The following is a 27,390-nucleotide window of genomic DNA, read 5'->3' as shown; positions in this document are numbered from 1 at the left end:
GGCCCGGCGCTCCACCCACTGTGCCACTTAGCTACGTCCCTTCCTTCTTAAAAAGGAGGATAAACGGGCAAAGGAGGACTTCAGAAAAGTGCCAGCCTCTTGAAACAGTAAAACTATTTCTTGGAGGGCTAGAGTAGAATAAATGAATAGCAGTAAAGAAAGCCTGGGTCCCCTCTACTTCTCCCTGATGAAACGAGCTCAGGATTACTGGGCTCATTTTCAGACAGCACCATATAGGGGTGAATCAGTTATTACTGGGGGGGGGGCATTTAGTCCTGGACCACCCAACCTGGGGAAAGGCCTACGGAGAGATTTCAGGGCATCTGTGACCGTGGATCAGAAATATATAAAAAAAAATACATACACATATGTGTGTATATGTATATATGTATATGTAGTATGTATATATACCCACATACACATATATACATACAAAGGCTTCATTTTCCACAACCCTTTGCCTTCCTTTATAATCCTTTGCAGGGCTAACATGATTATGAGAAAGGGTCCATGGGCTTCCATAGGCTCCACAAAGGCTTAAGAATCCTTGAATGAGCAGAAGGTAACCAGCAAAATGTCGTATGAAGCGCTGTGGAAGGGGGCTTGGGGACAGAGCAGGGGGCTGGCCCTGAGTAGTGAAGGGCTGTCCCAAGGAAGAAGGCACGTTGGGCTTGGTCTCGGGCTCGGTGAGGAGTCCTGGGTGGAAGCTGAGAAGAGGCAAATGGAGATCAGACTTGCACACTTCCCGAAGAGCAGAGCTGTCCCCGGGGAGACAGGGAGATCTCCCATCCAGGAGCTCTTCACACAAAGGGTGGATGTTCAGCCTAGTGGAGTCTGTATTGGTCTGGGTTAGCTTAGAGGATTCCCTTCCAAGTCTGAGATTCTATGATTTTCTGAGGGGTCAGTTCCTAAAATCACCCCTCCTCACCCTTCTGGTGGTGGTAAAGAAGGGAAAGGAGAGGGAGAATCCCTTGGGAAAACCCATTCAGCTGGTGCTTCAGGACACTCTTCCCCCTCCCCCTGCTCGCTATTTCCTCCCTTCCTTCAGTAGCTCTTCCCCTCGAGTTCCCATTCTGCTCTCATCTCAGAATCTGAGAGCATTTCCCCTTTATCACTCACCTCTGGGTCCCCTTTCCCTGCCCCAGGCTGGACCCGTGTCATCCTTGTCCCCTCCCCATCACTTCCGACCTCCATATTCAGTCTGTGATTAAGACCTGGCCTTTCTGCTTTGGGAATAGCTCTCTCCTTCTCCCCTGGGCCACTCCAATCCCCTGCCCAGGGCCATTGCCACAGGGGCCGCTGGATCTCTTTTCCTCAGCTCCCCTCCTACACCAGGCCATACTCCGCTCAGCTGTCAAAATGCTCTTAAAGCAAAAGACTGATCACATCACCGCTTCCCACTCCCACCCGTCACCCATTCAGTCAACTCCAATGGCTCCTATTCCCTCCAGGATCAAATGAAAAATGCTCCAGTTTTTAGTCTTCCATGATCCTTTCCCCTCTGGCTTTCTAGTCCTATAGACTCAGCCCCGTGTCTGTTATTTAATGACCCTAGTTCTCCAACATGGAGCTCCCTCTCATTCTCCATCTCATTCACTCATTATTCCCCATCCCTGGAGCCCTCCTCCTCCTCATTTCTCCCTCCTGGCTCCCTTCAAGCGTCAGCTGCAGTCCCACATCCCACGAGAAGCCCTTCCCCCTTCTCCCTCATGCTGGTTCTCCCCTCTGAGGTCATCTCCGGTCTGCCCATTTATCTCTTATTTGTACAGTTGTTTGCCCGTTGTCTCCTCCATTAAACGGTGAACTCTTGGAGAAGAGGGACGGTTCTTTTCCCTTTCCTAGTGGCCCCAGAACTCAGGGCAGTGCCAGACACATAGTAGCTGCTTAGTAAATGCTGGCTGACCCCCTCACCCATCATTTATTTCTCTGAGAAAAAGTCTTCAGTGTTTCAAATGACCTGTTTTAAATGTACTCTGGAAGAGGACCAGCCTTGCTTGGAAAACTGTATCTTGTCCCAGAGGCCACAGTTCTAGGACACTGATAAGAGAGAGAATGTCCCGGGCAGGACAACGAGGATGAGAAAGGGCCTTGAGTAAGTATCATGGGATCATGGGTTGAAGTAAGGGTCTGCTGGAGACAGTTCAACATTCCTGGAGAAGGCACATTGTTTAATTTTCAGGGGGAACATTTGTGCCTCAGAAATGGGCAAATTGTTACAAATTGCTACAAATCAGGGCTTGATTTATTGTTTTATGGATTGTCTAGATTTAAGAAAATGGTGGAGAGAATGCTAATAACACAGCTTAAATTTCTTTTTCTTCTTTCCTTCCTTTCTTCCTCCCTTCCTTCCCTCCTTCCTTCTTTTCTTTCTTTCATTTTCCTTCCTTCCTTCCTTCCTTCCTTCCTTCCTTCCTTCCTTCCTTCCTTCCTTCCTTCCTTCCTTCCTTCTTTCCTTTCTTTCATTTTCCTTCCTTCCTTCTTTCCTTCCTTCTTTCCTTCCTTCCTTCCTTCCTTCCTTCCTTCCTTCCTTCCTTCCTTCCTTCCTTCCTTCCTTCCTTCCTTCTTTCCTTTCTTTCATTTTCCTTCCTTCCTTCCTTCCTTCCTTCCTCCCTACCTTCCTTCCTCCCTACCTCGCTTCCTCCTTCCCTCCCTCCCTTCATCCTTCTTCCCCTGCCTCTCTCCCTTTCTTACTGTTATTAAACATTTACCCACACACCGCTGGAGTTTAAGGAGCTGGAAATATTTAACCTTTGGAAAAGAAGACTCAAGAATTTGCTAGCTTTTCTTCAAACATTTCAGAGAATCGCAGAATCACAGAATTTCGGAGTCGAAGGATCCTCAGCCCCGACCAACAACGTTCTCCATCCTCTGCCCGTTTCTCAGGGCTGTCCCAAAGGGGAAGGGGTAACTTCCTGGAAGACCTTTAAGGAGCTACTAAGTGACCAGAGTGATACTGAAAAGTGGGAGTTCCTTTTTATGCACAGGCTGGACTCATGATTGCTGTTTCCATTAGACTCTCAGATTGTGTGATTGTGTGTTCACACACACACACACACACACCATTTATTAACTGTTCATTTTATGAATTTATGAATTATTTAATTATAAATTTATGAATATACTTTGGGATCCCAATTGTCTTTCATGCTTGAACATGAGTCTTGCATGAACATGAAACTTGCAACTTTCACTCTGCTGTTGGGAATTAATTTAAAGCCTGGATTAATTCATGTATCCTTTCTACTAACATTTAGCAAGCTTCCACTGTGTGTAAAGCATAAGAGGAATTACAGAGTTTAAATACAGGCCCGTGCTTCCCCATTTAGAATTAAGAGTCATCTTGAAGGGTACATTCCCCGAGAAAAAGCAGGGAGCACCAAGTCAGGAGTGGGTTGGGCGGAGGCACTTCCTGGTCATGGACTTGGCGCATGACTTTGGCCACAGTTTTCTTATCCAGTTTCAGTTTTCTTTGCATTAAAGCATGACCTGTGACCTGAGGGAGGCAATGTGTAAAAGCAGAAAAAACAAAAACAAATTCCAGTGACTTGAAAATCAGAAAAGAAACCACCCCGGGAATGTGCGCTCACGTTGCCAACAATGACATCTCAGAGGGGGCTGAAACCCCCGTGGCCCCCTGGCCCAACCCGAGCCCCTCCCCGACCTGGACAAGAAGCCCAACCCCAGCATCCTCAAGAATAGCGCATCCTTCTCTTCTTGGAAACCTGGCAGGGAAACCCATGTCCTACCCAGGCATCCCCTTCCCATTGTTGTTTATATTTCACTCAAGTCCGACTCTTCCTGACCCTTTGGGGAGTTTTCTTGGCAGAGACACTGGAGCGGTTGGCCATTCCCTTCTCCAGATCATTTTACAGATGAGGAAACTGAGGCAGACCGGATTGAGTGACCTCCCCAGAGTCACACAGCTAGGAAGTTCTGAGGGCAGATTTGAATTCAGGTCTGCCAGATTCTAGATCCTTCTATACATTGCCCACTCCTATTGAGAGTTTAATAAAAAATAAAAATAAAAAAAACCAGAGGAAATCCAGGGATGTGGTGGATACAGCACCAGGACTGACATTATGAACACCTGAATTCAAATCTGACTGTACTCTCTGTGTGACCCAAGGCAAGTCTCATAATCCCGTTTACCTCAGTTTACTCATCTGTCAAATAAACTGGAGAAGGAAATGTCAAACTATTCCAGTATTTTTGCCAAGAAAACTGTCGGGTATAACTGAAAATGACTGAACAACAACAACAAAAAGCCACATAGATATTAAGTGACAAAGGCAGGATTTGAATCCAGCTCTGACCTAAATCTGGTGCTTCCTGCTGTCCTCCCTCCTCATACCCTATAGGTCAGAACGTAAGTTTGTAGATCCACAAATGCCGTTTAAATGTTCTCATTTACCTATTGATGCCTCGCTTTGTCCCTTCTGGGCCATTTAAGAAAGCTGAGATGTCTGGCAATTGCCAGATACTCTAGATTTTCATGATACCACTGTTCCCGACTCTCCCCTTCCCCGTCTGCTCAGACCTTTTCAGTCCCATTTGCCGGATTTTTATCCAGGTCCCACCCACTGCCTTGTTGTTCCTCAGGCCTCTCTCCTGGGCTCTCTTTTCTTCTCTCTCTATTATTTTCTTTAGTTAGCCCTCAAGGATTCAATGATCATCTCTCTGTTGATGATTCTCAGATCCACACATTCCCATCTCTCCTAACCTCCAGACTCACATTTACAATTGCTTCCTAGAAATCTCAAGTTGGATGCTCCACAGACCTCTCAAACTCAACCTATCCAAAGCCAAATTTATCATCTTTTCCCCAAACCCATTCATCTCTTCCTAACTCCTCCATTGCTGTTGAGACATATACATAGATGTTGCTGGGAAATGATTAACAATTAGTCCTCTGCGGGAAGGGGGACCCCCCAACAACAGCCATGGTCACACTGATTTGTGGTTTGACTATTGTACCAGCTTTCTGGTTATTCTCTCTTCGTTAAATCTTCCCCAGTGTCTCCTTCACTGTGCAGTCAGGTTTCTCTTCCTAAAACTCAGGTCTGACCATGTCATTCTCTCTCCCCCAAAGTACTCTGCAGTAAATTCTAGTATCTTCCCATCAACTCCAGGATCAATTAGAAAAAGCTCTGTTTGGAATCAAAGTCTTTCAGAACCTGCCTCCTCCTACCTTTCCATTTTTATTATACCATAATCTTCTCTTCCTATGCTCCACCTCCTGAGTATTCTACAATCCAGTATCTCTGGCTTTTCCTAGCACAGGACACTCCATCTCTGGGAACTTTTTTGGGGGCCCCTCAGGCCTAGAATTCCCTTCCTCCTCTTCATCTTCTAACTTCCCTGATTTCCTTAATTATAGTGCCCTCCCGCTATTATTATCTCAGTTCATCCAAGAGATAGTATATTTGTACAAAACTGTTCTCAGGTTGTCTCTCCCATGAGATTGATGTGAGCTTTGTGAGGGCAAGGACTTTCTTCTCCCTTTCTTGGAATTCTCAGGACAGTGCCTGGCACATAGTAGGTGCTTAATAGATGCTTATTGACTTGACTGTTCCTGAGTCCAAGTCCAGAACCCTATACATCGTATACGTTTGGCTCTCTGGGTGGGTCCAAGGGGAGCCACCCCCTCCCCAGATGCCATTGCTGAGGGCATTTAGTCTCAAAGCCCTCAAGGAGATGAAGCGGGCGAGGGGAGCACAAGGAGCAAGGCTCTGAACTTTTGGCTGCTTGATTCAGAGTTATCTCAAGAGATCATTTGCCTCATAGGCTGCCCCATGGTGAGTTTTAGTTTCAATCGGCCACCCCTTTATATTCCACCTATGTAGGTTTCCGTAGTGCCCGTAAAGCTTTGCTCAGTAAGAGAGGAAAGCCAGTTAGCATCTGCCGGCCTCCATTAGCCGAGGCTCATGGGAGAGCGCAGAATTCTTGCTCCCATTTTGGAGGCCTCCCAAGAATCTTGCTTTCAGTACCTTGGGGTTTCTCACAGTTTCACCTTCTGAGCAAGGAAAAGTGCCAAAGGAGCGGTGATTTTAAACGGGATGGGGATTGCGTGATCGATCCAGCTGCAGATAAGCATTATTGCTCACACTATTTGCTGGTATTATATAGTTTTAAGGCTGGCAAAGTGCTTTATATAGATATTGTCATTTTATCTTCACAACAAAGGAACAAGCATTTACTAAGTGCCTACTATGTGCCAGATATTGTGCTAATAGTTTCACAAGCATGACATTATTGGACCTCACAATAATCTAGTAAAATAGGTGTTGTTATTATCCCCCTTTTTAGCAAAAAGAAACTGAGGCAGAAAAGAACTAAGTTACTTGCCCAGAGTCCCCCAGCCAGTAGGTGTCTGAGATAAGATTCGAAATCAGGTCTTCCTGCTTCCGAGTCAGTCCTGTACCCAGTGTATCACCTTGGGGTGTAAGTAGCTCTCCCAGAAAACGATGGCCAATTCAGTTCCCCAGGGAAGTGAATCATCTCCATCTCGACATTCTCATTACAAACACAACCAGAAGACCAAAGGAAGTTGTAGTTAAATGGAAAGACAGCCCACAGGTTCCTCTTGGAGATGCAAATAAAATGATAATTTTATATTTTTATGTATATATTTATATAGAATCTGAGTTCTCATCCAAAGCCTTCACAGCCTTAGAAACTAATTGCCATGGTGCTGCCTGCTGAGTCTATCTGCCGAGGAGGAAGCAAGTGGGACACATTAAGCCGAATGATGATTTCAGATCTTCCGTGGAATAGTGCATCGTCATGTCCTCAGGAGGAGTATTTGGCTTCTGAGCTCGACTGAGAGGAAAGGCGCATCCTATTGGTCTCATTTCCAGAGATTATAAACAATCGAACGCTGATAGATAACAAATTCAACCCAACAGAAATATCCTGCTGTTTCTTATGCCTTATTCTAATTGCATTAGGCATAGTGGGTGACATAAGAGAGGTATGGGGGCTCAGCCTGCATCCTCAGAGAACTTTTAGTCGAGAATCCTTTGGGTAAGATGTAATTCATAAATATAAAAGTTAGGAAGCCAGCAGAATTGATAATGACTTGCTAAAAATAAAGCAAATGCCAGACTGAGAGCAAGAGGAGTTCCCCAAGATCTGCAGTCAATCAGTCCACAGATATTTATTAAGCACCTCCTGTATGTGGGGAATTAGAGATACCAAGGAAGGCAAAAGGCAGGCCCTGCCCTCAAGGAGCTTACAATCTAACGGGGAAGACTACATGCTAACAACTACATAACAACAAGCTCTAGATGGGATCCATTGGAAATTGTCTCAGAGGGAAGGTGCAAGAATTAAGGAGGGGGAATCAGAAAAGGCTTCTTGCAGAGGTGAGGTTTTAGTTGGGAGCTGAAGGAAGCTGGAGAAGGCAGGAGGCAGAAATGAGGAGGGCACATGCATGGGGTGCAGCCGGTGGAAATGCTCAGTGCTAGGAAGAGCGAGGCAGTCAGTGTCACTGGATGGGGAAGGAGGGGAGAAGGGACAGTGGGTGAAGGGCTTGGAATGCCAAATATCAGCAGGCCCTAAAGGCCCAATAAGTGGGAAGTTTAAAAAAAGAGGCTTTCAAAATAATATTTTGGAAACATATTTTTAATGACAGATAATTATGCTCTCCATGACAAATGGAAATTTATTTCATGATAGGACTGAGCTTGGAATCAGGAAGATTCATCTCCTTGAGGTCAAATCTGACCTCAGATACTTATTAGCTGTGTGACCCTGGGCAAGTCACTCAATTCTGTTTGCCTCAGTTTCCTCACCTATAACATGAGCTAGAGAAGGAAATGGCAAAACTACTCTGGTATATCTGCCAAGAAAACCCTAGAAGGGGTCATGAAGAGCCAGATATGACTGAAATGACTAAATAACAACCACCACAAGGGTATAAGTGTGAAATATTCTAAGCAGCTAGATGGAGAGAGTGCTAAATGAGTCAGGTGGACTTGAGTTTGACTCAGACTTTTCCCAGGAAGGGCTATCGGGGAAGGTAAATACACTTTTAAATAACCATCCAACTGTCTTTCTGTACCACTGCTTGTCCACCCCCCATGGCTGACAGTACAACGGGGGTGGTAGAATGCCAAAAGATTTATTTCTGGTCATTTGATGAATGAATTTCTGTCCACAACTTCTCTTGGAGAAACAGGGGGAGGTACTAAATCTGGGGGGGACTGATTTAACCCAACCTTGTTTCACTGAGTCATTTGTAAAATAGAGGAAAGGATAAAAACATCACCCCTTTTTTCTGTCGTGTAACTTGCTGTTCGTGCTAAGTTTGAAATATCAGTGGCTGGTGCCAAATTTAGAGGAAGAAAAAAGAACCAGGCAGAGGGAGAGACATTTAGACTGTCATATCAAATGGTTAAGTATAGACAAGAATATTATCATCTCCCCCTCATCCCTCCCTCCCACAAAAAAGCCAGAGTCCATTTGCACTGCAAAGTCATGACTAAGGGACACTGAAGAGCTGCTTGGATATATTCTGCTCTGGTACTGCAATAACTGGACTCGGAATGACCATAGGTGACCCCGGAGGAAGGAGCTTCTCCTACTCTTGGATAACTGGTGGAAGAAAAGAATAAAAGAAATTTTATCAGATTTGAGATTCCCAAGTCGATGGCATCCACAATATAAAAAATATGATAATGTCGGGGCGTGGATTTGGTACATACAAAACATACTCAATGCTTAGGAGATGCTCCATAGTGAGGGGATATGGAGCCACTGGTAGCCCATCATCTGTTTCCCCATCTCTCTGCCCTGCTTGCTGCTATCTTCTCCAGGCCATGGACCTTGTCTTCTATCCATCTGACTGCCATGTACCTTCTTTTCTCTCCCTTTTCATTTCTGGAGTGAATGGAATAAATAAAATAAATACAAGTACTGCAACTGGAAAGGGTGAGTTAATCTACTTCCCTGAAGTTCCATTTATTGTTGATTTCCCTGACTTCCCAAGTCAGGTCTCTCTGGCCACCACTTCCCTAGACACACTATTTCTCTACTAGAGTGAAAGCCCTTTGAGGGCAGGGCTATCTCAATTTTATATTTATATACTATGATCGGCACAGTAGCTGTAAATTCCTAACAAATTCTCATTCTTTCGTATCACCCATTTATTTGGTACTGAGCAGTGCAGAGACAAGAACATGGCATTTTATTATAATATAAGGGCAAAGGCAGATGAGTCAATTATTGTCCGTGCTTTCCTTTGAAGAATACCCCTCAATTTATCCTGTGTGCCCTTGTGGAAATTATTTAAGCTCCCTGGGCCCAAGGGTCCTACTCTGTAAAAGGGGGTCAGATTAAATAATTTTAAGGTCCCTTTAAGTTCCAATTCTATAATCCCAGTAAATGAGTCCCTTTGTTCTGGCATTGGTGATATTTTCTGTACCAACCCGTGTTACTTCATTGTATATTTTCAGTTTAGATGGCCCAGTGGATAGAATACCAGGCCTATATCAAGAAGTCCTGAGTTCAATATAAAGTAATCATTAAATAAAAATTAAAAAAAAAAAAGAAGTCCTGAGTTCAAATTCAGTTTTAGATACTTTCTAGTTGTGTCATCCTGGGAAAGTCACTTAAAGTCTGTTTGCCTCAGTTTCCTCATTGGTAAAATGGGAATAATAATAGTACCCACTGTCTAGGCTTGTGAAAATCAAATGAGAAAATAACTTTATAGCACTTAGCACATTGTCGAGCACATAATAAAAACTCTGTAAATATGAGCTTTTATTATTATTATTTTCACAGAACACACAATCCTACAAAGGAGCCAATAATAAAAATCCATGGTTTCACATTTCTATATCCAAAGGCACAAAGCTTATACAACTAGAGAGCCAGAAGTGAGGTCCTCATGCAAGGAAGCACATTTGGCCTAGTAAATTCTCCAAGACTTGATGGCAGAAATGTGACTCTTGGTGAGCATCTCTAATTAAATAAAAAAAAAACCTAGGTAAAACAAACAAACAAACAAACAAACAAACAAAACAACAACAACAAAAAAAAAACAAGAACTTAATAAGAAGAAAGGACATCCAGGAATAAGGAAGGGAAATATAGTATAAGGAGGGGAAGTATAGTAGAGGGGATTGGGTGAAGAACAAAAGAGAGAAATCATTAAAGTATATTAGATCTCACTTGAAAAAAGAGGAAATAGGAGAGGTTTGGGGGAAATAGGCTATGAACTAGGTATAGAAACATGAAGTTGTAGCGATGGGGGACTTCCATTGGGGTGGTGTGTTTTAATTCTGGGATAGTATTGCTCTCCCCTGGAATACTCCCTAACTTGACCTTCTCTGAGTGGTAGTTACTCCTGATTCAAGGTATTCTGTGGAACTATACTCCTAAAAGTATAGCTCACGAGCCCCCACCACCACGCTTAGCTGATAACCGTCACTAAGGTGACACAGTGAGCAATGGTGATGATGATGGCAGCCTTGATAGAGTGCTCAAAGGTTGGCAAAATGCTTTACAGGTAATATTTCATTCCATCCTCAAGATGCATCGGGAATTATGTGTTACTATTCATCTCATTTTACAAATGAGGAAATTGAAGAAGTATAAGTGACCTGCTCAAGGTCATATAACTAGGAAATATCTGAGGTGCGATTTGAACTCAAGTTTTTGTGATTCCAAGCCCAACACTCCATCTCCAAGTTAACTGAGTTAGCTTAGTAAACTCAGATGAGCTACTTAGAACAATTACTCCCAAACATCCAAATCTCAGTATCACCATCCCACAAATTTAGATGGAAACATGAGCGTGTAGGAAGCACATATATAAATTACACTCACAAAGAGGCACACACTTAAGGAACATGGATGGTGGAGACCATTCTTATCTCTGATACTATAAAATCCAGCTTGCTTTCTCTTCTGGTTGTATTCCTGTGCTTTTCCCATGAATTCTCTATCCCCGCTGGGCATCAAATTCTGCTGGAAGGAAGCCATCGTGGTAGCTGTGAAATGAATAGGACTCATTCATTTGATGGAAAGTAGATAACTCAGGGATCTGGGGCCAAGTGTGACCTTGAGCATCTGCCTCAGTTTCCTCATCTATAAAATGGAAAGGTCAGACTAGGGGCCCTCTGAGGTATTTCTCAGCGCTGAACCTATGATCTTTTTACTTAGTCTACAAAAGGTCATGTGATACTACTCCCTGCCAGTCCCAGAATCTCTCACTGGACATGTAGCTTCAAGGCACGATGCCATGGCTGGTGAGGATGCATGAGCAGGACAAAGAAATCTCATGCTTTTCCCCAAGAGTGACGGAACTTAGTTCACTCTTCAAATGTGAGTCTTTCATTATCCAGCTCTCTTCTCAATTGCCAGAGCTCATACTCCTCTAAGACATCTTCTGGCTCCCAAGACGTCCTAGAAAGTATGTCCTACAATTTTCAGCTAAAGAAATTAAAGCCATTTATAACCATATGAAAAAAAATGCTTTAAATCACTATTGATTAGAGAATGCAAATTTAAAAACTGAGATAACACCTTACCCCGATCAGACTGGCTAAGATGACAGGAAAAGAAAATGATGAGGGGATGTGGGAAAAGTGGACCACTGTTGGCAGAGTTGTGAACTGATCCAGTCGTTGTGGAGAGCAATCTGAAACTATGACTGTAAAACTGTAAAAACCGGCAGTGCCTTTAATGGATCTGTCTCTGAAAGCGATCATAAAAGGGGGAAAGGGACCCACGTGTGCAAAAATGTTTGGGCAGCCCTTTTTTTGTAGTGGCGAGGAACTGGAAATTGAATGGATGCCCAGCAATGGGGGAATGGCTGAATAAGTTATGGTATATGAATGTAATGGAGTATCATTGTTCTATATGAAATGATGGGAGGCTGATTTCAGGAAATCCTGGAGAGACTTACATGAATTGATGATAAATGAAGTGAGCAGAACAAGGTGAACATTATACAGAGTAACAGCACTACTATGCGATGATCAACTGTGACAGACTTGACTCTTCTCAGAAATATAGTGAAACAAGACAATTCCAGAGAGAGAATTATTCAGACTGAATATGTATCAAAGCTTACTATTTATTTTCACCTTTTTGGTTTGCTTTTTCTTTGTTGTGGTTTTTCCCTTTTGTTCTGATTTTTCTTTATGATCTGGATGGATATGATAAATATGGAAATATGTCTAAAATGATCATTCATGCATAACCTGTATCAGATGCTTGCTGTCTTGGGGAAGGAAGAGATAGGGGAGAGGGAGAAAAAATTTGGAACTCAAAATTTTATAAATGAATGTTGAAAACTCTAAATGTGACTGAAAAAATAAAATACAATTAAGAAAAAGAAAGAATGTCCTCCTTTTTTATTGAAGCTTTTTACTTTCAAAACGTAGGCAAGGATCATTTTTCACCATTGACCATTGTGTTCCAATTCCTCGCCCTTCCTCCCTCTCCTACACGGCGAGTAATCCAATATACATTAAACACTGTAAAATATATATGTAAATCCAATATAGGCATACGTATTTATATAATTATCTTATTGCATAAGAAGAATCAGATCAAAAAGAGAAAAAAGTGAGAAGGAAAATAAAATTCAAGCAAACAACAACAAAAAGAAGGAAAATGCTATGCTGTGATCCACACTCAGTTCCACAGTCTGGCTGTGATGGTTCTCATCATCACAAGATTATGGGAATTAGTCTGAATCATCTCATTGAGAAGAGCCACATCCATCAGAATTGATCATCATATAATCTTATTCGTCAACTGGGCTGGGAAAAAATCAATTAATTGAAGACTTCTTGATTTATTTTCCCCTACTACGATTCTATTGGGGAAAAGATGAGATTCCAAGAAGGGATCAGGATTAAGGTTAGGGTAGATGGGACTGATGACATATGGGAGAGTTTCTCAATTCCTTTATTTTACTTTAGAATAGAAAGCACAGAACCGAGAGAACCTTGGTAGCTGCTGGTTGAAATCATTAATCATTAGTTCCTTTAGTGAGCTACCTGCCTGGAATAAACACCATCCTTTTGTATTAAAAGGACGATTTGATGTGATTCTGCAGCCTTTGACACTATTAATCACTGTCTCTTTCTTGATACTCTCTTCTCTCTACTGTTTCCCTCTCTTTCCTAGTTTTCCTCCTACCCATCTGACTGTGTTCCTCCTTTGAAGGATCCTCCTGGATCCCTGGTCCTCTTCTTTGCTCCCTTTATACTTCTTCAGTGGCTCTCACGAGATGCCATGGATTGAATGACCATTTCTTTGCTGATGATTCTCAAATCTACCCATCCCGCCCCCACCCCTGTTGATCCCCAACCAGCTCAGACAACATCTGGATAAGCATCCAAATCTCACTACGTCTAAAACAGAATTCATTCTCTTTCCTTCTAAATCCTCTCCCCCTCTATCTCTCCTATTACTGGAGAGGGAAACACCACCCTCCCATCCCTCAGGTTCCCAATCTCGGATCCATCCTCAGCTCCTCACTGTCTCTTATTATCCCCACCCAGCCTCGGATTCAATATGTTGCCAAGACCCGTCAATCTCATGTGACCATCTTATCTGCTGCTCAATAAACTCCAGTGCTTCCCTATTCCAGGAATAAATTTGAAATACTCCGTTGGCCTTCACAGCCCTTCATAACCAGCCTTCTACTGCTTCACCCCTGCTCTGGTGGGAGCCTTCTCTACTTCACTCCTTGCAATAGCTGCTTCTGAGTCTCTCCCCAGTCTAATCTAAGGTACATTCAGCCGCTGAAGTGATTTTCCCAAAGTACAGGTGTGACCGTGTTATGAGGCAGCTAGGAGGCTCAGGGGAGAGTGCTGGACCTAGAGCCAGGAAGACTGGCTTCAAATCCAGCCTCAGACACTAGCCGCGAGACCCTGGACAAGTCAGCTCATTTCTGTATCTTCATCCACTGGAAAGGAAACGCCAAACCACTCCAGTACCTTTGCCAAAAAAGGGCCCATGGACAGCACGAGGTCATGAAGAATTAGGAATGAACAACAATTACAACAACTACTGTCCCTTCCCCCCAGTCAATAAACTCCAGGAACAAATACAAAAGGCTTGATTTGACATTCAAATCCCTTTGAACCTCCCCTCCCCCGACTTTCCAGTCTTCTTACATCTTATTCCCCCTTTGATCCAACAACACCGGCCTCCTGGTTGTTCCATGAGTACCGCACGTCGTCTCTTGGCAATGGGCATTTCTCTGACTGTCCCCCAGACTTGGAGTGCTCTCTCTTCTCCTTTCTAATTCCTGATTTCCCTTCCTGACTCCCTATAAACCCCAACAAAAATTCTACCTTCCACAAGAAGGCTTCTGTCACCCCTCTTAATTCCAGTGCCTTCTCTCTGCAAATTATTTCCTATTGACCTGGTATATAGCTTGCCATGTACATATTTATTTGCATGTTATTTTCCCCATTTAGATTGCAAGCTCCTTGAGGTCAGGGATTATCTTTTGCCTCTTTTTGTCTCCCCTGTGTGATAAGCAGTACCTGGAACAGGGTGCTTAAGCAAAGTTAATTGATTTCTGAATCACTTTCACCAATACTTGAAAAATTGTAGGGGAAGACTGAAGCATTCCAAGACTGGAGGTTAATGTCCTGACTTTTCTTTTCTTTTCTTTGTTGTTGTTTTTTTCTTCCTTCCTTCCTTTTTCTTCCTTCCTTCCTTCCTTCCTTCCTTCCTTCCTTCCTTCCTTCCTTCCTTCCTTCCTTCCTTCCTTCCTTCCTTCCTTCCTTCTTTCTTTCTTTCTTTTTCTTTCTTTCTTTCTTTCTTTCTTTCTTTTTCTTTCTTTCTTTCTTTCTTTCTTTCTTCTTTCTTTTTCTTTCTTTCTTCCTTCCTTCTTTTCATTTCTTTCTTTCTTCCTTCCTTCCTTCCTTCCTTCCTTTCTTTCTTTCTTTCTGAAACATCCCAAGACTGGAGGTTAATGTCCTGACTTTTCTTTGTTTTTGTTTTTTTCTTCCTTCCTTTCTTTTTCTTTCTTCCTTTTTCTTTCTTTCTTTCTTTCTTTTCTTTCTTTCTTTCTTTCTTTCTTTCTTTCTTTCTTTCTTTCTTCCTTTTTCTTTCTTCCTTCTTCCTTCCTTCCTTCTTTCCTTCTTCCTTCCTTCCCTCCCTCCCTTCTTCCTTCCTTCTTTCTTTCTTTCTTTCTTTCTTTCTTTCTTTCTTTCTTTCTTTCTTTCTTTCTTTCTTTCTTTCTTTCTTTCTTTCTTTCTTTCTTTCTTTTGCTGAGGCAGACAATTGAGGTTAGTTGACTAGCCTAGCACACAGCTAGGAAGTATTAAGTATCTGAGATGACATTTGAACTCAGGTCCTTCTGACTTCAGGGCTGGTGCTCTATCCACGGTACCCCCTAGCTGCCCCTCTGAATTTTCAAAGAAAGAAGAAATAAAGCAATCTGCTTGACTTAAATTGCTGTGGAAAGAACAGAATGGATGAATAAAGAGACAGTTTGTAAATATCCACAGAAGGAAGCAATGATCACAAAACCTGGCAAGAAAGGTCATACTAAAGAATCCTCCCCCTCCCGCCTTTGACAGTTTTATTAAACTGCAAGATTAGGAGAATACTATAGTTTACTTAGATTTCAGCAAAACATCTTGTGATATTATTATGGAAAAGATGGAGAAGATGGAGACTGGATAACAATACCATTCGATAAATTCAGAGCCTCTCAGATAACTGGGACTTGAAGAGTCCAATCATTAGCAGTGTGAAGTCCAACTGGCAGAGGTCTGCATCTAGCTCTATGCTGTTGAACTTATTTATTAATGATGTGAATAAAGATGGAGCTCTCAGAGCCAAAGATTAGATGACTCAAAGCCAGACATGATAGTTAATGGGCTGGAGAACAGAGTTGGGATGCAGAAAGATCTCAACAGGCTGAAGGATCATATTGGACTAAAATACAGTCTTATAAGGGTAAATGTGAAGATGGGGCACAGGATGGAGTGCCAGGCCTGGAGTTCGGGAAGATTCATTTTCCTGAATTCCAATTTAATTAGATGTGTGACCATGAGCAAGTCCCTTAACCCAATTTGCCTCAGTTTTCTCATCTGTAAAAGTTGCTGAAGAAGGAAATGGCCAATCACTCCGATATCTTTGTAAAAAAACCCCACCACCAAATGGGGTCATAAAGAGTTGGACACAACTGAAAATGAACAACTGAGGGGGTGTTTGGCAGATAGAAGTTCATTAGAAAGAGATATGGGGGTTTGGGTAGACTGAAGACTTAATCTAATTTGACAGTGGGCTCCATTAAGAGAGTAATTGCTTTCAGGAATAAGAAAATGATAGTCTTGGAACTCTGCCCTGCCAGACCACATTTGTATTATCGGGCTGTGTTCTGAGAGCCGCAGGTCAAAGAAGACATTTATATAATGGAGAATGACAAGGGAGGGTCACCAGGATGGCGAAGGGCCTGGATCTCATGTTCTCCAGAATTCGTTGGAGGAACTGGGGAATTTTAGGCGAGGAAGAGAAGACAGAGGAGGGGATAAGGTTGGACAGTTACTTGGAGGGGATGGCACATAGAAGAGGGATCGCATTTGTTTTCATTGGACTCAGAGGGAAGACTCAAGCTGGACTGATGAAAGCTGCAAAGAAGCCCCAAGGGGCCCAGATGTCAGCAAAGGCTTCTTAACAATCAGATTCTTTTTAATTTTTGAAAAGAAATCTCAACAATCCCAGCTGCCCCAAAGTGGAATGGATGTCTTTGGGGTGGGGAGTGATGGGAATGTTGGAAGGGTCCTTGAAGGACCTTCAGGCCAATCCCATATTTTACAATTGCAAAAACTGAGGCTCAGACATTAGTGGGTCTTGCCAAGGTCGCAAAGATTGTGTCAAAATCAAGACTTGAACCGGGTCCTTTGATACAAAAAACCATGAGAACTTCAAGCACTATGTGTCAGTGGTGCAAACTCATTTAGAAACAAGGCCATCAAATCCCAAATAAGGATCCTTGCAGCTTCCCAGTAACTTGGAGAGCTACATATTAACTTCACCTATATTTTATTGTATATTTATTTTGTGAAATATTTTTTCAATTGTTTTTTTTAAATCTGGTTCAGGTTTCACTCCAGAGTACTGCAGGCCAGAGCGAAATCCTCTGCTGTGTTTGACACCTCGATTACATGAACCCCAGCAGATGAGCTACTGGACTAAGTGGATGCTGAAGTCCTCTCTATCACTAAAATAGACAGACACAGACGCAGAGAGACAGAGAGAGGACAGAGAAGAAAGAAGAGCACCATACAAGATAGATTTCATTGCCAGAGGGAGGCCCATATAGCCTAGCAGCAGAAACACCTTTATATAGCCGTTAGGTCTTCCAAAGGTGGTTTTGATTCAGAGGGCAAAACCTTTGGATTTCCTCAAAGCTGAGAGGTGCATTAGAAAAGCCAAGTTTTACCCCAAAAAATGTCCCTGGAGTTTAATTCCTTTCTAAGTCTATTCCCACACATAGAGAATTCATTTGCTTAAAAGGAACCTCATACAATTTAGCTGGGAAGTATAACAAGAGACTTGATGCTTTAGTACTGGGTTTGAAGGGAAAGGGAAAGCTCCCAGAATCCCGGTGCACATTTCTGACCTCCAGGACAATGAGCAAATCTCATTCCCGATTCTCCGATCAAGAACTCTGTTCTTAGGATCACTATCCATGCATTGAAATAGCCTTATACACTTTAAAACTTTTTTTTTTTTACTCTTGCATCTGCGAAAAGAACTTTAGGCTTATTGAAAATAATTAACCGCTATTGAACATCCACTGTGGCGGGAGTAGTTGCCAGATCCAAGGTCATTTTCTCCCGAATGAATCTCTTTAGAATACATGGCTTTTGATGATGTAATCATTGACTTTGGGGCCATCAAAGCAAGGAGAAGTGATTCATGAAATTTGCAATTGGAACTGTATATAATACAGTTTTGTTATTATGCTATTGCCATATCCTTTAAATGAACATAAAATGTTTGAAGAGGTAAAATTATGTTCCTATTTTTTGGCAAGTGGAAAGAAGAGAATTAGAATGATAAATAATAACGAGCTATATAATTCTTTAAGATATGCAAAGCCCATTACAAATATCTCATTTGATCTTCAAAACAGACATGGGAGGTAAGTGCTATTATATCTCCATTTTACAGATGAGGAAACTGAGGCAAATAGAATTAAGTGACATGCCCAGGGTCACTGTTAGTAAATGTCAGATTTGAATTTGGGTCTTCCTAACTCTGGGTCTGACACTTTACCCACTGTGCCACCTAGATGCCCCAAAGATTAGAACGACACGCTGGGAAAATGTCATTTGTATTCAATTAAAATCCTTTTGAGGATTGGCACAGTGAGAATATGAATGGTCCTATTGTAATATTAGTATTAACCATGTCTGGGCCGTCTATTTTCCCACCTATATGCCTTTAAAATTTGTTCAGGCCCCAAATGTGCCCTCAAGGAGGAGAATCTGGTCATATGGCTCTCAAGCTGGGTGTGCTGCTTCCAAAGTCCATGGGAACTATCCTTCCATTCAGCACTGGTCTTATTTCTGCCCCATACTTCCCCCATGTAAATTAGTTTATAGAAGTTTGCAATAAAATATAAATGTTGGATTTGCTAACAATAATTTTCCTATGGTTTTGATTCTTAAGGATACATATCATGTTTAACTTAGGAGACATATCTTTAAAAGTTGTTTTAGAGCAACTATTTTCCCTTATTTATTTAGAATTTAATTTCCCCCAGTAGCACATAGAAATGAATTTTAATATTTGTTTTTAAAACTTTGAGTCCCAAGTTCTCATCCTTCCCCCCTCCTCCGACCCCATCCTCACTGAGAAATCTAGCAGTTCAATATAGATTATAAATGTATAGTCATGCAAAACATTTTCATTATAGTCATGTTGTTAAAAAAGACTTTAAAAAACCCTCAAGAAAAATAATTTTTTAAAATTGTGCTTCTGATATTTGTGGAAATATGTATAGAAGAGTTGAACATGTTTAACATATATTGGATTACTTGCAGTCTAGGGGAAGGGATGGGGAAGGAAGGAAGACAAAATTTGCAACACAAGGTTTTATAAGAGTGAATGTTGAAAATTATCCATGTATATATTTGGAAAATAAAAAGCTTTAATTAAAAAATTAAAAATAAAAAAGTATGCTTCAATCTGTATTCAGATGACATCAGTTTTTTCTCTGGGAATACATACTATTCCTCATCATAGATCCTTTAAAGTTGTCCTAGATCATTATGTTACTGAGACTTACAGCTGATCATCTCGCAGTGTTGCTGTTACTTTGCACACGGTCCATTTTCCTTTGCATCAGCCCATTTAAGTATTTCCAGGTTTTTCTGAGATCATCCTGCTCATCATTTCTCATAGTGCAACAGTATTTCATCAGACTCACATAACACAGGTTGTTCAGCCATTCCCCAACTGAGGGATACCCCCTCACTTTCCTTTTCTTGTAGGATAATCATTTCAATAATAATCTCACTGAGGGAGGATTTGAATTCATCTCTTCCTAAAGCCAGTTCTGGCCCTTTAGCTTCTATGTCCCCATTTCCACCAACACCATGGCCTATCATACAGTACCCAGCCCCAAAGGAATCCCAGAGGGGTCCTTGAAATGGGCTTACTTACCCTTAATTTCCAGATTCACTTCGCCCACATTACGGAGAATAAAATCTCAGACAGATGGGGAGGGTTTCTCTCTCCGCAACCTTGCTTATTTCTCCCCGAACACGGGAAAACCAGTGACCTTTTCAGCTCTGGTAGCAGAGGGAGAGATGTTACCTGTGTCAGGTTGTAGTCGAAATATCCCAGTCCGAGTGTTGGTAGCTTGGCTGGGTATAGGCTTAACGGTACAACCCGAATTGTGCCATTGTTTCCTTTACATGTGGACCTGGAAGGGAAGCCCCTTTATTTTATAGTTGAGGAACCAGGCTCAGAGGGTTAAGGGACATAGGTACACGTATGATCCTATTTTATAAATAAGGAGACTAAAGCTGAGACAGGCTAAGTGAGATGCTCAAGATCGAAGTTGCAAAGGGCAGATTTGTGCCCACTTTCCTAATTCCAAGCCCAGCATATTTATTTCCCACAACTACCTCAGCTCCCTTGGGAGGTAAAGTAGCCTTTTCAAAGTTGCACAACCAGTAAATGGCAGAGCCTTTCCTACGCCTGTTGCATCGAGGAGACCTTCCAATGGAAAGGGCCCTGACTTTGGCACCAGAAGTCCTGATGTTTGGTGGTGGGCTGACCTCGGCTAAGTCCCATAACCTTGCATGGTCTCTAACGAAGGAGTTGATGGGTATACTCTTTGACCCAGCAATACCACTGCTAGGTCTGTATCCCAAAGAGACCAAAGAAAAGGGAAAAGGGCCCCTATGTACAAAATTAGTTAGAGTAGCTCTCTTTGTGGTGGCAAAGAAGGGGAAACTGAGAGGCTTCTCATCATCATCAATTGAGGAATAGCTGAACAAGTTGTGGTTATTATATATATATATATAATATATAATATATATCATATTGAAATGTTATATTATTATGATGGAATATTACAGTGGTATAAGAAGTGATGAGCAAGTATTTTGCTATGTTCACTCCTTTTTTCTGTTTTTTTTTTATCTCTTCCATGATTTTTCTCTTTTGCTCTGATTTTTCTCTCCCAACATGATTCTTAAAGTAATGTATATTAAAAATAAATACATTTACTAGGGAAAAAAAGAAATGATGAGAAGGATGGTTTCAGCAAAACCTGAGGAGATTTTCATGAATTGATGAAAGTGAAGCGAGCAGAACCAGGAGAATGTTGTACCAAATAACAGCAATATTATTTGATGAAGAACTGAGAATGACAGCTCTTCTCAGAAATACATTGATCTAAGACTAAAGATTTCTAGAGATTCATGAATAATACCAATCACTTCCAGAAAAAAAAATGAACTCTGAAAGTTAAAGCAAACCTTTTCACTTTCTTTTCTTTTTCTTTTCTTTCTTTTTTTCCCTCCCTCCCTCTCTTCCTTCTTTCCTTCCTTCCTTCCTTCCTTCCTTCCTTCCTTCCTTCCTTCCTTCCTTCCTTCCTTCCTTCCTTCCTTTTCTCCCTCTTTCCTTCCTTCCTTCCTTCCTTCCTTCCTTCCTTCCTTCCTTCCTTCCTTCCTTCCTTCCTTCTTCCTTCTTCCTTCCTTCTTCTTCCTTCCTTCCTTCCTTCCCTCCTTCCCTCCTTTTTTCCTTCCTTCCTTCCTTCTTTCTTTCCTTCCTTCTTCCTTCCTTCCTTCCTTCCTTCCTTCCTTCCTTCCTTCCTTCCTCCTTCCTTCCTTCCATCTTCCCTCCTTCCTTCCTTCCCTCCTGCCTTCCTTCCTTCCTTCTTTCCTTCCTTCCTTTTTTCCTTCCTTCTTATCTTCCCTCCTTCCTTCCCTCCTTCCTTCCTTCCCATCTTCCCTCCTTCCTTCCTTCCCGTCTTCCCTCCTTCCTTCCTTCCCGTCTTCCTTCCCTCCTTCCTTCCTTCTTTCCTTCCTTCCTTCCTTCCTTCCTTCCTCCTTCCTTCCTTCCTTCCTTCCTTCCTTCCTTCCTTCCTTCCTTCCTTCCTTCCTTCCCGTCTTCCTTCCCTCCTTCCTTCCTTCCTTCCTTCCTTCCTTCCTTCCTTCCTTTCCAAAATGACTCAAGTTTGGAACAATGTTTCATCTAACTCATATGTATAATTGATGTCCTAGTGCTCACCTTCTCAATGGATAGAGGAGGAGTAGGAGTGAGGGTGAGAATTTGAAACTCAAAATTTGGAAGAAAAAACGAATATTAAAAACAAAAAGAAGCCAAAAAAAAGGGGGGGGGAGAGGTTAAATTAGAAGTCCTCTAAGATCCCTCACAACTCTTCATCTATGATCTCAAAAATTCTAATGTCCTTTTCACAGCATCCCATAAGCTGCTACACCTCTAAGAATCAAAGAAAAAAGGAGGGAAGAAGGAGGGAGACACGCTTCCTCATCCCCAGCAGTGACGGTGACCTTGGCACCTGAAGCAGACACAACTGGGATAGAGGCAGGGTGTGAGTTTGCAGGCTTGCAGCTCATACCCAGCAAGAGATAAGAACCGGAAATATTTCTCTCTCTTTTCTTCAATCTGTTTAATTTAGAGGGTGTTCCCCTAGAGACCAGGTACTGATCTGTGTACTCGGGGCCTCCCAACTCTACTTCCTTTAGCAATACTTTAGAAGAGTAGAGTGGAGCCCCAGGAATCATAATCACACAATCCTCAAGTTGGGAAAGATGCCAAGCCCTCCAAATCCAATCTGAAAGGGAAACATGAAGCCGATTTATTTAGCAGCCCCTGCCACCCCTCACCTCAATAGGGGGTCACCAGTCTGTTTTATTGCCTTTCAGTTATGAAGATCCAAATATCGCTCTAATTGCTAAAATAATTTCTCCTTATGTTGAGCCAAAGTTGGCTTCCTTATAACTTCAATTAGTTACAGGATAATAGATTTAGAATTAAGAGGAATTTTAGAGGCCACTGAGTCCAATTTTACAGATGAGGAAGTTGAGTCTCAGAGAGATTAAATGGCTTTTGGGGGCCTCACAGCTAATAAGGGCCTGCAAGAGGAATCAAGTCAAATCTTTTCTGACTCCAAGCCCATGGCCCTATCCGTGGAAATGTATCCTCCACCTTCTGCTTGTCTGGTTCCCCTCAGAACTTCCATCTTAAGGAGGATGCCAAGGTCATTTCCTCTCTAGTCTGCAGTCTCACTTCTCACAGATTTTTTTCCTACAATATCCACATATTGGTCCTTCCATCCCCAATCCCCTCGACTTTCAGCTTTGTCTTATGTCTTTCACCTTGTGTTTGTATTCCCAGAGCTCAGCACAGTGTCTGGCATCTAATAAGTACTTAATAAATCTTAGTGACTTTATTTGAATTGAAAAAGAAGCACAAATACTCCTAACTTTTGATAGTCTTTCACTTATGAAAAGCAGGGCTTTGGAGAACAGTTTATGGGGAGTAAGATCATGGGTCTCTATTAGAATGTAAGATTTATAAGACCAAGGAATATTTCACTTTTGTCTCTGCTTTTTTGAAGAATATGATTCCAATATCTTCTGTGTTTTTGTTTTGCTTAGTTTTGTGTTTTGTGGGTGAAACAAAAGCCTTTATTGCTCAACTTTCCTTTCTTCTACGTTTGAAAGTCTTTTTCTTAGTCATTTGCAAAATTTGATGCTTGTCATAATTGTTCAATTAAACCACTGTCTCTTGGAGTATAGAATTGTTATAGTTGGGTTTTTTCCTGGAGACAACTAATAGGTTCTTCCATTTTCTGCTTAGCTTCCTATATTCTCTATTTATATAGAGAATATGGGGGCAGTTTTAAAATTTTTTTTTACATTATGGTGTTTAGTATTTTTTTTAATTTATTACTTTTTTCTGGGTGGTCTATGATGCTAAAATCATCCCCGCATGTCCTCCCTTTAAGATCATACAATTTGCTTGTGAATCCCTTTTATTTTTGCATATCAAGTACTTGATATAGTCTTCAGCACATTGTAAATGCTAAACGAAGTCTATATAACAAAATTTCATGTAAAGAAAATGCCTTGATTTTTTTTTTAAATAAGATGATTCAAAAGGCAGAAATGATCTTGTGCATTCAGAACAGCATTTTCTGTAGTCGTAAAGACATGGAGACAATGTGGATTTCTAACATTTGGGAAATAGTTAAAGCACCAGAGATATAGGCATGTTATTGTGCATTAAAGAAGAAACAGAATTTAAGAATATCTTTAAAGACCAAACTCTATCAAATGACATGGCGCACTTCTTTTTATCCCTAAAGCAAAGAAAATAGCAGGCAGCTAAGTGGTGCAATGTTAGGCATAGAGTCAAAAAAACTCTTCTGTGGGAGTTCAAATCCAGCCTCAGACACTTAACTTGCTGTTTGACCTTGGGCAAGCTTAAAATCCAGCCTCAGACACTTAACTTGCTGTTTGACCTTGGGCAAGCTTAACCCTGTTTGCTTTAGTTCCTCATGTGTAAAATGAGCTAAAAAAGGAAATGGCAAACTACTCAAGTATCTTTGCCAAGAACCCCAAATGGGGTCACGAAGAGTTGGACACGACTGAAAACAACTAAATAACAATAATAAAAGAAAATAGAGATAGTAGGATGTAATTTTATATTTCAAAACAAAATTATAATTAAGTTCTGTGTCAATTGATTTTTTTTACCTCTAGCATTTAAAAAAAATTAAACATAAAGATTCAGAGAATCATGGGGAAATTTGTATGAAATGGTGCAAAATTACGAACAGAACTAAAAGGACAATATAAACAATGTTTACATAATGTAAATGAATGATCATGAAATCTAAGTCATTGAAAAAACAATAATGGTCCTGGAAAAAAAGTGAGGAGACATACTTCCTTCACCTAGCATAAAGAGAAGGAACTCTAAAAGCAGAATTGTACAGGCACCTATTTGGTTTTGCTTGACAAGTTTTCTTAATTACAAAGAGGATTCCATTCTGCCAAGGGGAGGTAGAGGAGTACATATCGAAAAATGGGTATAAGGTAAGAACAAAATGTTTTAATGAAATATTTATAAACAAAAACAATCACCATGGCCCCAGAGAATAGCTAATATACATTCTTTTTCTTTGCTAAGAGATGGGGACTATGAAAGGTAAATTTTGCATATATCATTCACTGGGTACATGATCACTATCCAATTGCTTTTGTCTAATTGTTTTCCTTTGTTAAAAGGGAGGACTCCAATCGGAGAAAGGGGGGGAATAACCTGAAATAAGAGAGGCACAAATGATATCAATAAATCTTACTTGAAAGAAATAAAACTAAAATAATAATTGACTCTAGTATTCTCAACTGATGTCCAGCTTTTTCCACTTGGGCAGTGAGAGTAGACGAGAGTATAGCATCATCCAGCCATCATTCAACCAGCTTCCACCTGCAAGATGAAGCATCTGTGTGTCCTAAAAGCTATTCTTTCAGTCATTCCAACAAAAAGTATGAGATATTCAGTGATTACAATCGCAGTAATCCAAGGAAGAGGCGATAAGGGGATGAACTAGGGCAGGGACCATAGGAGAGGTGAAAAGAGAGAGGCAAGATGTATTGGAGAGGTGGAATCAACAGGAATCGGCATCTGACTAGACATGGAAAATGAGAGAGCAAAGAGTCAAGGATATCTCTGAACTTGTGGCTCAGGGACTGAAAGGATAGTGGTGCTTTCTACAGAAATGGATAATATCTGTCCTCCACGCTGCCCCCTTCTCACTTTGGGCCTCCATCTTTTGTTACCCTCCTAGATTTTCCTCTAAATATCTAGATTCTGATACCACATTCTCAAGTAGGCTCTTCCCTTCACCCTCTCTTTTTTTCAGCTCCTTTCAGTTCTATTTGCAGGGGTCCTCAAACTATGGCCTGTGGGCCAGTTGCGGCAGCTGAGGACGATTGTCCCCCTCACCCAGGGCTATGAAGTTTCTTTATTTAAAGGCCCACAAAACAAAGTTTTTGTTTTTACTATAGTCCGGCCTTCCAACAGTCTGAGGGACAGTGAACTGGTCCCCTATTTAAAAAGTTTGAGGACCCTTGTTTAGAATATAAGCTCTCTAAGTACAGCAAGTCTTTCTTCTTTTTCTGACATTTATATCCCCAGGATTTAGCACAGTGCCTAGAACACAGTAAGAATTTAATAAATGCTTTGCCTAGCCTTCTCTAGAGGTTGTTTAGCTATGTCTATGAAAGGGGGTATAATGAAGAAAAAAAAGATGAATTTTATTTTAAGTAATAAATGGAATTAAACTCACTTCTGGTTAAGGGCATCAGGGAAGACTTCTTGGAGGAAGGATTTCTAATAGAAATTTGAAGGATGGGTAATATTTTGATAAATAGAAATGGTGAGGTAGGAAGAAGAAGATATTCTAAGCACAAGGAATGGCATGAGCAAGAGTACGGAGGTGGGAAATGAGAGATGTTCAGAGAATGGTAGAAACTTGGCTAGAAAATGGGTCTGCTGCTGAAAATAGTACAGAAAAAGAAAGAGCTGAATTGGAGTCAGATTGTTGAAGACTGAATACCATGCTAAGAAGTCTCAACTCTGTTCCCAGGGCAATCAGGAGCTACTGATAGAGGATATTTTGATCAAGGTTTTTTGGCAATTGTCTTTTGGTCTTTTTGTTTTTGAGTAAGGATGTAACATTTTTGGGGTTGAATTGTACAAAGATTAATTTGGCGACAATGTTCACCAGCGTAGAAGGAGGCAAGATGAGACACAGGAACGTTATTCTGGAGACTATTACAATGTGCAGAATAGAAATGATTGGGGCCTAATCTAGAGTTAGTGAGATGGTGAGATGGGAAGAATAAATCCAGGTGTAGGACATCACAACAGAGATTAAGTAATGCTTGAATACAGGAGCCAACAGAAAGGGAAGCAGCAAAAAATGGCTCCTAAGTGTTCCAAAGTATGTGATTGGCTGGGGAATCACCTATTGAAAATGAGATCCTTCATGAGTTTCTCTTTAGAGATGCTATTATGCTGATTGCATCAAGCCTCCTTAATAAGATACATAGGTAGCCTGAACAGGATGTTGATGTCATCCTCTCCCGTTTATTCATTTCCCCCTCCTCCTTCCCCCTCTTTTCTGTCTTGTTCATCTCCCCTCCCTCTCTTTCTCTACCACTATAACTTCTGATCCTCCACTAATGAGCTTCCCACTAACATAATATCATCTTAATCAAGAATACTTACTAAACTAGATAGCAAAAGTGGGCCTGGAGTCAGGAAGACCTGAAATCAAATCCAGTTTCTGACACTTAATAGTTTCATAACCCCGGAAAAGTCACTTAATTTCTCTTTATCTCAGTTTCCTTATCTGTAAAATGGAGATAATAATAGCACTATCTCCCAGGGTTGGTGAGGATCAAAGGAAATAATAATTTTAAAGCTCTTAGCACAGTACCTTGCACATAACAAGTACCATATAAATTATTATTTAATCCAAATATAACATCTTTAGGTCATCAAAGTAATGGTGTTGTACATATCAAGTACTACAATATTGTTATTATTATTATTTAATGAAAATATAACAGCCCTAAAACATTACCCAGTGTCAGTGAGGAAGAATGGGTTATTCTGGAACATAGCAGGTAGGAATAGGAGTAAGGAAGCCCATATTCCTAGGGCAACACATGACTGTATATCTTATCGTATGCTGGGCAAAAGCACTTCTCTGCTATCTGTTCCCTTCTGATCCTCCCAGCTCTTCTGTCTGGCAGTATCTTCTCTACAGCCCCTACTGCTGAAAAAGGGCCAAGCTCCTTCAGGACAAGCTCAGAGAATGTTAAGCGACTTCAGCGATAA

At 41.3% G+C, this 27,390-nt stretch overlaps 1 long non-coding RNA gene across 1 annotated transcript; it reads left to right on the top strand.

The window, feature by feature from the left end:
• Window positions 1–1,753: 1,753 nt before the first annotated feature.
• Window positions 1,754–4,031, top strand: LOC127557719 (uncharacterized). The gene is made up of 2 exons (XR_007952597.1): window positions 1,754–2,092; window positions 3,557–4,031. It is a non-coding gene; the product is annotated as an uncharacterized LOC127557719 (long non-coding RNA).
• Window positions 4,032–27,390: the final 23,359 nt, after the last annotated feature.

This window comes from Antechinus flavipes, chromosome 3 (genome assembly GCF_016432865.1).
Source record: "Antechinus flavipes isolate AdamAnt ecotype Samford, QLD, Australia chromosome 3, AdamAnt_v2, whole genome shotgun sequence".
Lineage (NCBI taxonomy): Eukaryota > Metazoa > Chordata > Mammalia > Dasyuromorphia > Dasyuridae > Antechinus > Antechinus flavipes.
The sequence above is the reverse complement of the archived record's forward strand: the minus strand, read 5'-3'. Positions and strand labels throughout refer to the sequence as shown.